This window comes from Molothrus aeneus, chromosome Z (assembly GCF_037042795.1).
Source record: "Molothrus aeneus isolate 106 chromosome Z, BPBGC_Maene_1.0, whole genome shotgun sequence".
Lineage (NCBI taxonomy): Eukaryota > Metazoa > Chordata > Aves > Passeriformes > Icteridae > Molothrus > Molothrus aeneus.
The window spans coordinates 13,571,909-13,580,043 of NC_089680.1; positions in this window are offsets into that span (position 1 = coordinate 13,571,909).

The window sequence follows — 8,135 nt, forward strand, 5'->3', positions numbered from 1 at the left end:
ATGAGACCAAAACCACATCTGTGCAACTTAAATGCAAAATTGTGCAATAAACACATTCTTGAAGTTTAGTTAAAACAACTGCTAAAAATCTTTTCTACTTGCTAGTACATGAATATGCTGTTGAAAATTGTATACAGTGAATTTAGCAAGGAACTCTGAGAATACAATTAATATGGCCTTTATTATTACCATATTGTTTGAAAAATACTTTGATAGCTTATTGCACAATACAAGATTAGTAACTACAAGAATGCAACAAAAGAATTTTTGGTATTTCTTGCATAAGAACAAGTAACATATTGTTCCGTTTCAGTGCCAGATCAAAAGTTAAAAACACCAGGCAGAATCTTAGGACTTTTAATTCAGTGTTAAATTCTACTTCCCTTGATGAAATAGACTTTTTCTGTGTACAATAAGGGACTCACTCAAGAGAAGCAACACTGCCAGGATACACACTTTATAGTTTCCTCCTGGCACAAACTAGTGATTGTTCTATCTGTAAGTCTACCTCTCATGACAAAATAGTGATATATAAGTCACTTAATACATATTACTGGAACTGTAGAGAAATTCCTCACTACAAAACAGAAGGTACCCAGATACTCAACTATTATTTATTCAATGACAGCTCTAGAAGGTCTTGGTGAATTAGGAGCAAAAGGTCAGAGAAGAGGCACAGTATTTATTTGCTTGGAAGAGAAAATGTCAAAAGACATTTGGTTTCAAGACTCCAAAAAATAGTGGGAATGCTTCTATGCTATTTATTAGTTGACCAGCTATTACCCAAGCACTGATCACAATGCTGTCACTAGAGTTATAGTAATTCCCTCTGAAACACTATCGAGGTCCACAGGATTACAAACAGAAGTGCCTGGGAAGAGCACAGGGCATGGGACTTTGCCATGATTTGATGTGGGTTTGTCTCCTGCATGCAAGCATCCTCCCCGCTTCTAGTGCATCTGAAAGAGACCTTATCTGAAAAAGCCTGCATCAGTCCAAACATTCTGAGGAAGCTAAATGGCTGTCTAATACTACCAACATTCAGATAACAAGGTCAATATTTCCTCCACCATCCCTCAGTCCCCTGACAAGTCAATGCACAACTCAAAACATTAGCCAGCTGTTAGACCTTTTCATGTTCTTCAGATTCTTAGATGTGCAAGTGGGCATCTCACTTAATGACTTAGACATATAAAACAATCAGGCTACCCTGCTATCTGTACATGCCAGTGTTGGTATCCATTATAGTATGATGCTAAACAAGCTTCTAACAATCTGGACTTCCAAAAATTCTCTTTAATTTGGTATATAAATTTACTGAGAACATAATGCATTCATTTCCATGGCAGTTCTGTTATGAAACCCTGAAAGATGAGACATTAATGCTTTGTATAAAAATCAGAAAATATCAAAGCATTTACCGTACCAAATATGGTAAAATGCAATGACCTTCATTGTAGCAGAACACTGTTTTCTTTTCTCTGTGTTCTTGACAGTATAGACATGAATAGATAATACATGTGCTCTGTAAAAGACTTGGTGGCATATGTTCTATAAAAGCCTCATGGTTAAAAATGTGAACAAGCAAACATAAATATTTGTGTAAGCAAAACTATATTGGACAAGTGACAATAACAGACAACATATATGAACTATCAGTATTGCATGGGACTAGAAGGAATTGTTACATTTTCTCATTTTCTGTAATGAGATTACTTAAGCAGTAAATTCTTAGCTTTTTCTTTAAAGAATATTTATGTCACTGAAAATAAATGTAGAGGAAAAACACCACTTATTTGATGGTATTGACAGGTATCAGAATGGGATATTTCAAGTTAGTCAGGGACCTACAATGATAATCTAGTCCCACTCCCTCACCATTTCAGGGCTAACCAGAAGTTAAAGCCCTTCATGTAGGGCATTGTCCAAATGCCTCCTTTTAAGGCACTGGCAGGCAGGGAGCTTGTTTCAGTGTCTGACCACACTCTCTAAAGAAATATTTTCTTAAGTCCAGTCCGAACCTCTCTTGATGTAGCTTTGAAGTATTCCCACATGTCCTGTCACTGGATTGCAGGGAGAAGAGATTAGCAAACCCTCTCCACTTTCCCTCTCGGGAAGCTGTAGAGAGCAGTGAAGTCACCCCTCAGCCTCTTTCTCTCCAAACTAGACAAAAACAAAGCTTTCAAACAAAGCTGCTTGGCATCCATCTGGCACAGGTAGGCTCTCTCTGAGCAGAGCAGAAATACCAGCACCGAGGCTAGATCTGGACCAGCGGAGGAAAAGGGTGTCTTGTCAGCAGTGCCTTGTCCTGGCTGCTCCCCTGCTGTGCAGCCTGATGCATGTGCCAGTCTGGCATTGTCCCTTCCCAGGGGCTGGACTTTACATTTCCCCTTCATGAACTTCTGGGGGCTCCTGCCTTGGCAGGGTATGCCCCTGGGTGACACAGAGAGCAGCACCAAGGTCTCATGAGTGGCCTGGGGTGATGGGCTGTGGGGCACAAACCTGGAGACCCCCCTGCTGGAAATATCTGCCCTGGGGCTGGCTGCAGCAATGGGCCTGTAGCTGGCCATTCATTACATGTCTGATGGGAGAATAAAAAGGAGAGAAATGGCACCTGTACTGTTTGTAACGTCAAGACTTTTTTTGAGTTTCCATGCATTGATTTTATTTGGATAGCTGGATATGAGGGACTGGGAGCCCTAGAGGGTTGGTGCATGCCCCAGCTGGTGGCTAACCCCTGAGGCATCCTCCAAAGTCACAGATGCAGGGGTGGCTGAAGAGTCCCCAGGGCCACTTGCCTGCCTCTTCAGAGGTCACCATGGCCCCTCAGGAGAGGGGTCACGGCCCTGTCTGGAAGTGGAGACCCAGGAACAGACTCCTCTGGCTCCTCCTGTGGCTCTTCTTGCTCCAACAGTGATGGTAATGGGTACAGAGGGGTAGCTTCTGAAATCCGCATCCATGGCAGAGGAGGCGGTGTTGGGCACCTCATCCATGGTGCATCTTGCAGGGCTGTCAGAAGGGCTGGGACCTGGGCAGGGAGGTAGGGCTGGTGTGTGAGCAGACGACAGGCCTCCCTGCTGCACTGTCGCACAGCCACACGGATAAGCTGTCGCACAAATGTCGCCGCATGGTTTTGGAGGGAGACCCCCAGCATCTGGACCAGCTGGTCTTCATCAATTCCATGGCTGGTCAGGATGTCCAGGACACTGTCCTCCACGAGGTCTGCCTCCATCCAGTTGTTCCTGAAGATCTGCCTCAGCCTCAGTCGGACCCAGAGCACTAGGGTTTCTAGGAGGCATGGATGGTCCCGGAAAAGTACCATCCATTCCCCAGGCTGGAGGCTGCCCACGGGATGCCTGGGCACTCCTTCTGCAGACCATGTTTGGGATGCTCCAGAGAAATGGATGTCAGGGTATCTGGAGTCTCCTCTTGCCTGGTGGACAATGATGGATGGTGTCTCAGATAATGTAATTACATGCTCCATGTAGTCATTTTCTGTCTCCATGGAGTGCAGGATGGATAGAATCCTCCTCTTGCAGAGGGGGCACTTGGGTGTGTTCTCTGCCCACTGCAGGATGCAGATGTAACAGAACTGGTGAAGGCAGGGAAATATGTAGCTGATCTCCTTCAAGCTGTCCAGGCAGATGGGACAGCAGCTGTCCATCTCTGTGGCCATGCTCTTCTCTGCAGTGGCCTGAGAGGAGCTGGGGTTATGAGTTGTCCCTTTCACCAGCATCGTATCGGCAAGTTTCACTCTAGATGGGGAAGAAGAACTATGGCTATTGCCTGGACCCAGAAAGAGTGATAGAAATGCCCTGGTCCTCGGGAAGGAAAACATCTCAGCTCCCCAGTAGGTTTCACCTCCCAGCTCACCTCTGCTGCTGCAAGTGCACCTTCTGGGTGCAGATGTCCCAGATGCCTAAACCTGGCAGTGAGGGGGAAAATCCTTCAATGGCTCTGGAGTTGAACACAGAGAGCTGCAACAAACAACTCTCCTTGCACAATGACAACATCAAAGACCTCACTCAGCACTCCAAACCTTGCAAAATGCACAGGAGGAGTAACAGATCGATAGAATGATTTGGGATGGACAGGGACCTTCATGATCATCTTCATGATCATCACCAACCCTCCTGCCATAGTCAGGGCACCTTCAGCTAGAACAGCTTACCCAGAGCCCCATCCAACCTGGTCTTGAGCAGCTCCAGGGACAATATCCACAGCATTCACAACTTCCCTAGGCAACTTGTTCCAGTGCCTCATCACCCTCACAGTAAATAATTCCTTCCTAATATCTAATCTAAACCTACTCTCTTTCAATTTGAACCCATTCCACCTTGTCCTGTTGCTAAATGCCCTTGTAAATAGTCTTGCCTCATCTTTGGTGTAGGCTGCCTTCAGGTACTGAAAGGCTGTGATAGTCACTTCAAAGCCACATCTTTTCCAGGCTAATCTATCCCAATTCCCTCAGCTTTTCCTCATAGGTGAAGTGCTCCATCCCTCAAATCATCCTGGTGGCCTCCTCTGGAATCACTCCAACAGTTCCATGTCCTCCCTGTGCTGGGACCCCAGAGCTGGATGCAGGGTTCCAGGTGGGCTCTCACCAGAGCAGAGCAGAGGGGCAGAATCCCCTCCCTCCCCTGCTGCCCACGCTGCTCTGGATGCAGCCCAGGACACGTTTGGCTCTCTGGGCTGGGAGTGCCCATGGCTGGGTCATGTGCAGCCTCTCACCCACCAGCACCCCCAAGTCCTTCTGGGCAGGGCTGCTCTCCATCTGTTCGTCCTCAGCCTGTGTTGATATTGGGGTTTGTCCTGACCCAGTTGCAGCACCTTGTACTTGATCTTGTTAAACCTCATGAGTTTCCCGTGGGCCCACTCCATGAGCCTGTCTAGGTCTCCCTGGATAGCATCCTGTCCTTCAGATGTGTCTGGGCATGAGCTGGCTGGGTGAAACTTGATGCCCAGCTGTAAGCAGTGAGGGATGCTGGGTCACAATCCATCCATCAAGAGCATCACAATCCATCTCCGGGTGATATCACAATGGGTCATCAACACCATGGTACACCGTCTCAGAACATGCATCTGGGGTTACCTCTACACCAAGATGGGAACTTCATTCCCCATCTTGTCATCTTATTCTCACACTGGTGCTACAAGACAGACAGTTACACTGAGACCTTGGCTGTGCCTCCCCAGAGTCCTGCCAGTTTGCTCTGGCCATGACAAACATATCCAGGCACATGAAGCACGAGGGCTTAGTCAGCAACAACTTGTGCCTTCCTGGGAGGCTGCAGGACAAAGTCCCACGGGCTCTCCACACACTCCACAGTGCTGGCCACCCCTTTGGTCTCCCCTGCTTTCTCCCATGATGCATCACAGGCAGCATTCGCCTTGCTCTGGCATTTGTTCTTCTACCTTTGTTCTCTAGCTGGAAGGAACTAGGGTGATTCCCTCTGCTCAGTATGCGTCAGACCTCATCCAGGCACTGCGTCCTCTTCGGGGTCCTGGAGGCAGATTGACAAATAAGATAGGCTCCATCCTTTAAAGTAAGGATGCTCTGTGAAGCCACGGCTGGTTCAACATGGAGCAGACAAGGTGTTGGGATATCTCACAGCACAACCCAGTGTTTCTAAGGATGGAGACATCCCATACCAAAAGAGTGGGAACAGATTCATGGGAGGGTGAGAGATGGTGGCATCTACTGAAACTAGAGAGTTTCAAACTGGAATAAAAACAAAGGAAAAAGGAGTAAAAACAAAATTGCTGTAAGAATTATGAAGCACTGAAGTGAGTTGCCCAGGTCTTCAAATCCTGAGTGGCCATAACCCAGAACACAACAGTCACAAGCCTGTGAATGGATGCTGGCTGAAGTCCTGGAGGAGAGAGCACTGACAGTAGGAAACACAGCAAAGGAGCAACAGCTTTGAGAAGTTTTTTACTTTCTAGTTGCATTTTGGTTGAGCATTCTATTATCTCCTAATTTTTAATTAGAGACTCATCTAGTCCCATTGCCTGATCACAGCTGACAAAAAGTTAAAGTCTGTTATTGAGGGTGTTGTCCAAATGCCTCCTTTTAAAGCATCACCAGGTATGGGACATCAACCATCTTTTTAGGGTGTCTTTTCTGGTATACAACCACCCTCTCAGTAAGGAAATGCTTTTGAATGTCAACAGGCCAGTTCTTCACTCAGCACAGTGTTCACCCGTTCATCTCACAGCAGGACAGCTTGTCCAAAAGGATGCTCTAAGGGACAGTATCAAAAGTATTATGAAAATTCAGGACAACCACATCCACCTCTGTCTCTTTACCCACTAGGCAGGTGACTTAACTGTAGAAATGTCACACATTAGTCATACAGGGCCTCCCTTTGTGAACCCGTGCTATGCCTGATGCTTATGTTTCCTTGAAATGGCTTTCATGACCAGTAGTATCTTCTCCACAATTTTTCCAGGCCCTGAGGTTAGACTCACAGATCTGTAGTTTCCTGTGTCTTCCAGCATACCTTTCTAAATTGAAATGACTGGCCAACTTCCAGTCAGTGGGGACCTCTCTGGACACCCATGACTTTTGAGTGGGGTCCTGCTGTCACATCCAACAGCTCCTGCAGTACTCTGGGATGAACCTCACCAGGTCTCACGATGTTATGAACAGTCAGGTGATATAGCTGGCCCCTTACAATTTCTGTGCACAAATGGAGAGTCACTGTTCCTGCAGTTGTGGTCCTTTGACTCTGAGGTTTTACCTTACTAAGGGCTGAGGGGAAAAAAAAAACCCCCGAATACCTTCAGTTTTTCTTTAGTTCTATTTGTCACAGGACCATCTTCAACAAGAATTGATCCATTGTTTTCCTTGAGCCTCCTCTTGCTACTAACATGTTTTACAAGTTCTTTCTTGCTGTTGAGTGCAACACTGGCCACATTCAACTTTTATTGAGTTTTGGTCTTGCATGCCATCTCCTATGTTTGTGAACATATATGAACTTCCTGCAAGTTCTGATCTTCTAGATATCATCCAATCTTTTTTCTTCTTGAGTTCCAAGAGGAGTTCCCTGTTAAGCCAAGATGATCTTCTGTCCCTCTTGCTTGACCTGTGACACAATAGGATGGCCTGCTTCCACACTTATCAACAGTGGTTCTTTAAGGCTGACCAGCACCCATAGAGGCCTCCAAAGCATATTCCTAGGGGACACTGCAAAGTAGCCCCTTGGGTAGCTGAGAATTTGCTCTCTTGAAATTCCCAGTAGAAACACTGTTGAACTTTTTTCTTATTACCTTAAGAATTTTGAACTCAAACCATTTCAACATCACTGTGGTCAAGACAAACACCTACCATCATATGCATGAGTACCTCTCTATAAACAAATAACATATATAGGAAGTCATCTTTTCTAGTTGGAGGATTTGTGGCAAGAAATTATCTTGAAGCAGCTCCAGGAATTGCCCAGACTTGCTTGTAACATCAGTATGGTATTTGCAGTAAATGTCTGTGAATTTGAAATTTCCCACAAGGACAAGGGATAACACTCCAGAGATTTCTCTTAATTGCCTATAGAATAACTCAGTGCTAGTGTTAAAAAGGGTATGGAAGGGAGATACAGTCTTTTGGTTTATATATTAATCCAGTACAATTTCTGTATCAACAATAAATTTTACTGTAAGTCCTAGCAACACAGTGATATATACACAGAAATCAAAAAAGAATAGTTTGTATCTCAGAGTCCACTAGGGAATTTTCTCTTTCTATACTGAGATTATGATCTATACTTGAATATGATTCATATAATATCTCTGCGCTAGTCTCTCCACATATAAAAAAACCAAAAGCATGGCCTGTAGGTGACATTCAGAGGGAGGAAAACCACTTCTGCAGTCTGAATTCTTTAGAAACCACTCTGGTTTTTTTCATGTCTCTCATCTTCTTAACAATGCAGGTTGAGAAGGAAAATGCCCTTGCTAAAAACGCTACAAACTTCTCACTTTCATGTGTTATGTTTGATGTGAATAAACAGTTAACTACCACGTCAGATTGTACAAAAAGTCAGGTTGCTCTCAGAAGATTATAAATATGATGTCATATAATGAATCCAAGTAGTTACAAAAGCCTGAGAGTCTCCTGGTTCCATGTTATCACTATC